The sequence below is a fragment of the Rhamphochromis longiceps genome, linkage group LG12 (genome assembly GCF_057381845.1).
Source record: "Rhamphochromis longiceps isolate RC_006_pf linkage group LG12, R_longiceps_female_GT1.1, whole genome shotgun sequence".
NCBI classification, from domain to species: Eukaryota; Metazoa; Chordata; class Actinopteri; order Cichliformes; family Cichlidae; genus Rhamphochromis; species Rhamphochromis longiceps.
The window spans coordinates 2,916,737-2,925,313 of record NC_140568.1 but is presented as its reverse complement, the minus strand read 5'-3'; positions in this window follow the sequence as shown (position 1 = coordinate 2,925,313).

Here is an 8,577-nt window from a genome sequence, read left to right as displayed (position 1 = left end):
GAAAGAAAAAAAAAATATATATATACACACACAAACATAAACATATATAAATGACTTCTGAGTAGTCCTTTCCAATGGGATATAGCTGTCAAATTTTCATTGGCTCATGGTTTTAAGTACAGTTAGTGACTTGGTATTTTTTTCAAGGCTAACATTCTGATTTGTCCCAGCATAAAAACATGTGGGACTAATAAACTGAACCTAGCTTTTATGTTGCAAGTCCTCAGAAAAAGCATTTCTCAGCCTTGCTTTCCCATGAAATGTTAAGCATCAGGCAATTTACTCCAGGTCAGTTTTTATTCACCAACTCATAGTTACTTTGTATCAATTAATGCTGAAAATACCTTTATTTACATACATACAGTGAACACCATATTTGGTAATTAATGAAGTAATAATTTTACCTTCATACTCAAATAGGTGCCAGTATGTGATTTATTTTTTTTTAGCTTTAGAATATGACACTTGACAAGGCTGCAGTTTTTAACAGATCTTAGATGCATTTTTTGGCCCTGGAAAATGAATCTGGGTCTCAAAGATGATTGTGATAATAAAGTGAATAAAAGCAACATTTATCCACCCTGATGCCCTCAGAGGGCCTGTAACTAAATTTTCGTAGTATGATGGTACAAAAATCACCTGATCGTCTCAGACCTGCGAGGATCAGCGAACTTTTTCCACTTTTTGTTGGATTTTTCTTACGTAGCCACTCACCAGGTAACTGTCTTTAAAACAGGCCAAGCTCCTACTGATCCTCGGCATTTGTCTGCAAAAAGGAAGGAAAAAAGCATCACTGCAACATTTATAGTTAAAGGGAACTTTTTTTTTTTTTTTACTATTCTTTATAAGAGTTGTCATAAAAAACAAATAACTGCATATGGGAGAGAAGTTAGCCTTCATGGCTTTCTGCCAGATGGGGTCTTTTGAGAAAGTGGCATTTAAACCCAAAACGTGATCTGAAACCTAAACGAGTATCTTTTGGTTCTTAATCGTTACCAAACTGTGACTCAGAACTGAAATTAATGCACGTGTTGAGACCATAATGTGTTAAAACACTGGCGGATGAATCCAGGGAAGTCGCCTCACCATGTCACACCTTGGCAGAAAATATGCTCACTTTCGGTTGTATATTGCTTGTGTTGTCTAAAAATTGAAATTGCCAACAACCTCTTTTATGTTTACATGCACTTGTTATGTATTCGTTTTGGCTGGACTGGTGAAATCTTTTCCTCCAGCAGGGCCACAGCAACAGGTTATGAAGGTGGGGACATCTCTCAACCCGCCGCAGCACTTTGAAATAATGTGTTTCATGCAGGCTGATGGCTAATTTTAGCATATATGTGTTACCAGATGATGTGTTTCCATCCATCACTGTGGTTAATGTGTCAGGGTGGGCTGATGATGAGTGGCTCATTGGGATTTTCTCTCACTGGAATGGAGAATATTTCTTAGAAGCTGCTACTAGCACTGCCATTAGCCAAGTGGCTTTACTGCAGGAAGCAAGGAGAAAGTATCCTGCTTTATTTTATTCTCATACATTGAAAGTGGATTATATTTGAAGTACAGGAATGATGAATGCAGCAATGACCTAAGACCTCTTTGATGATAACCTCCTCAGGACCTTGGATTGGGGCGAAGCACGTGGTTGTGATGCTCCCATCCAATCTGACGGAGCTTCAAGTTCTGTAAAGAGGAATGGGAGTAAAAATACACCAAGCTGTGCTTGTAGTGTCATCCTCAAAAAGACGTAAGACTGTAACTGCTGCCAAAGATGCTTCAACATATTATTGTGTAAAGGCTGTGAATACTTATGTACATGTATTTTTTTTATTTTTTTGATAAATTTTGATGAATTTGAAGCTAATTTCTTTCACTTTGTCATTATGGGGTGTTCTGGGTGTTCATGGAGAAAAATGAATTCAACCCACTTTGGAATAAGGTTGTCCACAGTTCAGGTGGAGCGCTAACTTGGTGGAGGAGGTGTCTGTCTCGCGAATCCAAACTGGGAGCTGGTTGCACAGAAGATGAGCCTGAACGGCTCTATTGGAGGGATACGATCCTATGTGGTCTTTAAGAGAAGATGGGGCCTGATTATTCAAGAGGAGCAGGATTTCATATTCGATTCTGGATTTAACAGGTAGCCAATGAAGACAAGACAATATGGAAGAAATCTTCCGTCTCTTTCTAGTCCCTGTCAGGACTCTTGCTGCAGCAGTTTGGATCAACTGAAGGATTTTTAGAGAGTTGTTAGGACATCTCAATAATAGTGAATTACAGTCGTCCAGCCTAGAAGTAAGAAACGCATGAACTAGTTTTTCAGCGTCACTCTGAGACAGGATATTTCTAATTTTAGAGATGTTGCACAAATGCATATATGCACAAATATTAAACACATTTGTTTAATTTGCACTTTGAATGATATGTTCTGGTCAAAAACAACTTCATGATTTCTCACAGTGTTACTTTTGGACTTGTAGTGATGAATCATTGCATATCTTAAAGATCAGGGTTACATTCACTCATTTTACAGTCTTTTTGGGCGATCTTTTTTATGCTGCACTGACACTGTCTTTAGAGCAGCGCCTCCTTCCAGGCAACATGTACATGGAAAACTGTAAGCCAAACTTGTAGAGGGAAAGAAATGACCCATCTCCGGACTGCAACTGGTGAGGTTGTGAAAAAAACATAAAGCCAACCAAAACACTGCACCTGGGAATTTGACAATATGTGAAAGAACCCAAATCTGCACAAGTTGGGAAGCCACAGTAAACTTAGATAACAAAACAGCACTACACCACTAATATCCTGTTATGTTATCAAAAGCATAAAACCATATTTATCAAAAAAAAAACCAACTTAAGAGTGCCTCATTTGAAGTCTATATTGACCCAGAAATCAGAGGCTGACACAGACACAAAGAGGTCTCTGACCCTCCCTAGGACTGTCTTTTACGTGGGATTCAGTTGGACAACTCGCAGGAACTGCACAGTGAGAGTGGGAATAAGATCAAAGTGCTAATACAAACACAACTGCTGGGTTTAGTCTTCAGTGTCGTGTGTAGAGAGTGCTTGTTGATCACGTATTTTCCTGATTCCCCTGGCCTCCATGCAGGAAGGCTGGAAATGAATTCTGTCTCAACTCCTCATAAGCTTCTCATGTATGCCAAGGATACTTGTAAAAGGACATACTTGTTATTGTCAAGTCATTTCCTGTCATCCAGCCACATCAGGTACAACAGGAAAACCAACCTAATATAAACTATCTAATATAGTACGAGTCACTATGGTGCAGCACTGACCCAAAAGTCCTGGAAGCACTCAAGTTGAAATCTGAGAGGTTTGTACAGTTAAACTACGACTTGAATGTTTTTTAAAGATTACATCCTCTAAGACCTTTTAATCATAAAATAAAACTCTGCAAAAAACCAGCATAAAACATTCTTCTGCAGAGTAGGTCTTTGTACGAAATGGTCCATGTGGACTGCAACAAGATTTAGGTTTATGCCAGGTGTCAACATGAGGTTTCACTGAACTTTGTCATCACATTGCTTCATCATGGTAAATGGACTGATTCTTACCGTATATAGCGCTTTTCTACTCTCACTGAGCAGTCAAAGCACTTTATACAACTCGTGCATTCACCCAATCATACAAGCACTTTATCTAAGGTTTTTCATGCTTCTATCTAACATTCACTCACATTCATACTCTGATGGATGCATCGGTGGGCAACATGGACCCTTGCCCAAGGATATTTGGCACGCAGACTAGAGCAGAATGGGATCGAACCACCAACCTTCCAGTAAGTAGGTCACCCGCTCTACCACCTGAGCTAAGTAAGTTGTCAAAGGTAACAATTTCCTTTGTTTCTCACTTCATAAATGCAGATGACAAATGTGGGACAGAGCAGGAGGCAAGGAGGCCTCAACTCAAAGTCAAACTTGCTCAAGTCAGAAAAACAGTTAGTGGACACTTGTACTGTTTTTAAACATTAGCTTTCATTTCATTAAGAAGAAATCCATTTCATATCATGACTTAGGCCTTCTCTGTGGCTCAGGCTGACAACAACAAAAAAGAACCAGAGTGTCCCAGAGTGGTTGTTTGTGGCACATGGGCCCCTGTACAGAGCCACAGCATACGGGGAAGGGAGTGATGGTGGTGTTTGGGAGACGCTGGAAGTGGGAGAAATGTGAAAAAAAAGGTAAAAACACAGGAAGCGGCTGCAGTGAAAACTTTGATTGTTTTTAAAGCTCAGTTTCTCCTCAGTGTGTGTCATAGCTTTGCTCTTCTCCACGGCTGGTTTAAGGACCAACAACAGCAGAAGCAAGAATAGCTTTAATACTAACATTGTTTTGTTTACAAGTGAGTTTCCTTGGCTTGGTTTGATTGTATAAATTGTATTTTAAAGCTACACAAACCCAGATTTCAAACGCATGCTGTCCATTCAGGTTGGTCCCAAATTTTCACACCCTAAACCTTGAAGACTTTCAAAGAGCCCTTTGAATAAATGACCTCAGTTCAGTTGAATATCAGCACAAACACCTATGCCTAATTTTAGTTCCCAGTAACACTGAGTATTTGTCACTGGGTATTAGTGCGTGCTGCTAGCTACTAAGTAAACAAGTAATGCTGCTAGTTCACCAAAGGAAACAAAATACAGCCAGGCCTGTTTTTTTCACATGTACAATACCTTATGTGCTGTCATTTCATTAAAAATGACTTGATTTCTTTTAGTGTACATGGTTTTCCAGCTTCCTCGGGCACAATGAGCTTTATGTGTTAGTGCCCCAGTTCCCGTAGGGGAGCTCTGGAACATTTTGTGTTTACAGCTTTACTGCGATAACATTTTCCCCTCTGAATCACAGGCAGTGCTGTGTGGTGGTGCCACCTTTCCCCTGCCCACTAACAGGACACTGTCTGTCAGTCGGCTACTTTGCCAGCTCCCACACTAAAGTTCCTTTGAAATACCAGTTTGTTTATTCTAGCGTACTAAATATGCAGTGTGCAGGTCAAATAACCTCAGGTTTGCTGTAGGGAGAGGCAGCATTTTTTGATGTTCTGGCCTCAGTCATTTTTAGCTAAATCCTGCAAGTGTCTTCAGTTCTGTTTTCACGCTGCTACTTGGTTGGCTTGGCTTTTTCTATCCTCCTGTGACATTATGAATCGTGACTCCTCCAGAGTCCTTTTTGTCTGTATCTCCTGAAACCTGTTGCAGGGATGGCACAGTGCTTTCTGGGATTCCAGACCCAAGCGGTTGGAGCTCCCCAAGTGCTGACAAACAAAAGTGGAAGTGTGTTACGGAGTTTGTTCACACCAAACGTAAAGGAAAGTTTTTCTAATAATCGCCTCCATTTACTCCAACCTACCTACGATCTCTTCTTCACCTCTCTGTGCACTGTCCATTGCTTTGGATAGTTGACTCTGAGTATTTAAACGTGTCCACATTTCACTCTACTGTTTGTAGCTTCACTCTTGGCTCTGTCTCATTCACACACATGCATTCTGTCTTGCTTCTACTGATTCACCTGATCATATCCTGTCATTAGATTCACAGACATTATGCACCTCCTCTCTGTACTTATCTGTTGACACGCACAAAGCAAACGTTGTATCTGTAAGAGCTCTTACTGATTCTCAAGAAGTCATTCTGCTGCTCATTGATCGGGGCCTCTCTTCTCAGTCTCAACAAGAAATGTTTGTTAGTACATCTGTAAACACCCTAACCTGCTGCACATCCTTTCCAGCTTTATTTCTCTGCCTCGCCAGTTGATACAAGTTCTTTTTTCCTTCTTTAGTTAGTGCTCAGCTTCACATGCAGTTGTGATCCAAAGTTTACATACGTTTTCATCTTGGGCATGAATGTCATGTAATTTTGGGCTTTTGATTATTTCTTTGAATTGTTCCTTTTCCAGGGTTGAATTATGGCGTACACCTTTGATATACCACGTCAAAGGCGTATAATTTGAAATTTGAAATGTACTTTGGATTTTCTTGCACATAGTTAAAAGTATACATACAAGCTCAAATAACACACTCCCACACTTATTAAAAAATCAGTTTCAACATTTTCCCAAGGTCTGGAAGAAGACCCAGACTGTCAGATAAGAGGAAACTGGTTAAGGTGAACAACCCAGGAACCACCAAGACCCACAGTGCCATGGACTGAGAGGGTGCCGACCAAAAAAGTAGTCCCTACTCCAAAATCAGCACCTTCGAACTTGTCTAAAATTTTCATCTGCCCACATGGACAAGCCAAAGGATCAGACAAGACAAAGATTGAGCTGTTTGACCACAATAACAAGAGGTATGTTTGCAGGAATAAAGGTGAGAACACCAACAGTCAAGGATGGTGGTGACAGCATAATGCTGTGGGGCTGTTTTGCTGCCAGTGGTACTGGTGCATTGCACAGTGGATGGAATAATGACGATGTAGGAAATTTTTTTTGCTTATGTGTACATAACGTGCAGTGGGAGCGATAATAACACTCATGGATTTTTAACAGTGTTTATCCTTTGTGGGTATTGTGCTGCTGTAACAGTCACTGCTGAAGGAGCTGCTCAGGGCCTTGACAGTCATGCAGGGTGTGAGAGGTGTCGTCCCTAATGGACATTATCTTGGCTAACATCTTCCTCTAGCCCACCTACTCTATGTGGTCTAGGATACTGGTCAGGACAGAGCTACCAGTCTATTTAACTTTTTCCTTTCCCTCTCCGGTTATATACATGTATGAATAAAGTCCCCTCTCACCCCTTCGGATGGTCTTTATCCTTCAAGCTCAGGTCCTCTGCCAGAGCCGTGGGAGCTCGAGGGTCTTTCACTGGGAATATTTTACTATTCCCAGGACTGCGCTCTTCTGGACAGAAATCTCTGATGTTGCTCCTGGGATCTGCTGGAGCCACTCACCTAGCTTGTGAGGTCACTGCACCAAGTGCTCCTATTATCACCAGGACCACTGTTACCTTCACCCTCCACATCTTCTCGAGTTCCTCTCTGAGTCCTTGGTACTTCTCCAGCTCTTCATGTTCCTTCTTCCTGATGTCGCTGTTATTCAGTATCGCTATGTCTACACACAGTGGTCGTCTTCCTCTACTTGTCTGGAAGTCCCACAGGATCTTAGCTCGGTCGTTGTCGACCACGTCTACCATTTTGACCTCAGGACTTCCAGGCCATACTCAGCACAGATGTTTCGGTATACTATTGATTATGGCGTTCCATGTATGCCCTGCCTGGTAGCGTCTTGCATCCTGCCCCCAAACCCCAGCCTCTATGGCACTTGTACTTAGAGCTTTTTCCTTTGCTGCCATGATTAGTGCCTCTAATCTTCTACATCTTCCTGATGTACTCGTGGATGTTTGTTGTCTCATCCTGGACTGTGGTACTGACTCCATGCATGGTCAGGAGCTTCCTGGTTTTGATGTTAGTGGCCAGCTTATTATCCCAGCAGGGTATCTGACAGGCACGGCAGGGCGTAGGTGTTGATAGCCCCGATCTTGTTCTCACTGTTCAGCTGACTATAAGGACTTGCTTGACCCTCTGCAGATAGTGATTGGACTGTTAATCTGGGACACAGGGCATTTCCTGGGCACTTTGCCGGTGGACCAACACTTTTGGGCCGATGGCGGCCTGAATGGCTGCTGTACACCGGCCGTACAAGGACTGACAGCAGCCCATTTGTTCATTGTCATTACTGACTCTGTATTGCCCAATTAAATATCTTAATGCAACTGGCCACTCCCCTACCTTTGCTGTTTGCTCACGCAATTTGAGACAATTAAAACTGAGACAACACAATTTAAAAAAAACTAAAATGTTGTTTTGTGACAGGCTGCTAATAACAAATTATCTAAAAATAAAAGGGGTTTCTTTTTCTTTAGGAGTCAGCTGAGGTGGTTCAAGGTTCAAGGTTCAAGGTTCTTTATTTGTCACATGCATAGTTATACAAGTATATGCATGTGACAAATAAAGAACCTTGAACCTTGAACCTTGAACCACCTCAGCTGACTCCTAAAGAAAAAGAAACCCCTTTTATTTTTCGGGCATCTGACAAGGACGCCTCCTGGGTGAGGTGTTCTGGGCATGTCCCACCGGGAGGAGGCCCCGGGGCAGACCCAGGACACGCTGGAGAGACTAAATCTCTCGGCTGGCCTGGGAACGCCTTGGTGTTCCCCCGGATAAGCCGGAGGAGGTGGCTGGGGAGAGGGAGGTCTGGGCTTCTCTGCTTAGGCTGCTGCCCCCGCGACCCGGCCTCGGATAAAGCGGAAGAAGATGGATGGTTTCTTTTTCTTGCCAAGCTGCTTGTTATGCATAGATTAAACACTGGTTGATGCCTTGCTTTTTTGCAAATTCTGTTCAGTATTAGGTGGTTGCACAGTACTGTATATATGACAAAAGTTAAGGAACCATTGTTCTGTTATTTTATTTTTATTGATTAATTTGTTTTTATATTGTGAAGTTCAGGTTTTGAACCTGATCACTAGGTTTAAATGAGTCAATAGCATGAATGCAGTACAAAAAAAAGCAGTTCCCTCTGGGCTTATTTGCTCCTGGTGATGCTCTTTATTATTTATGCATTGATAC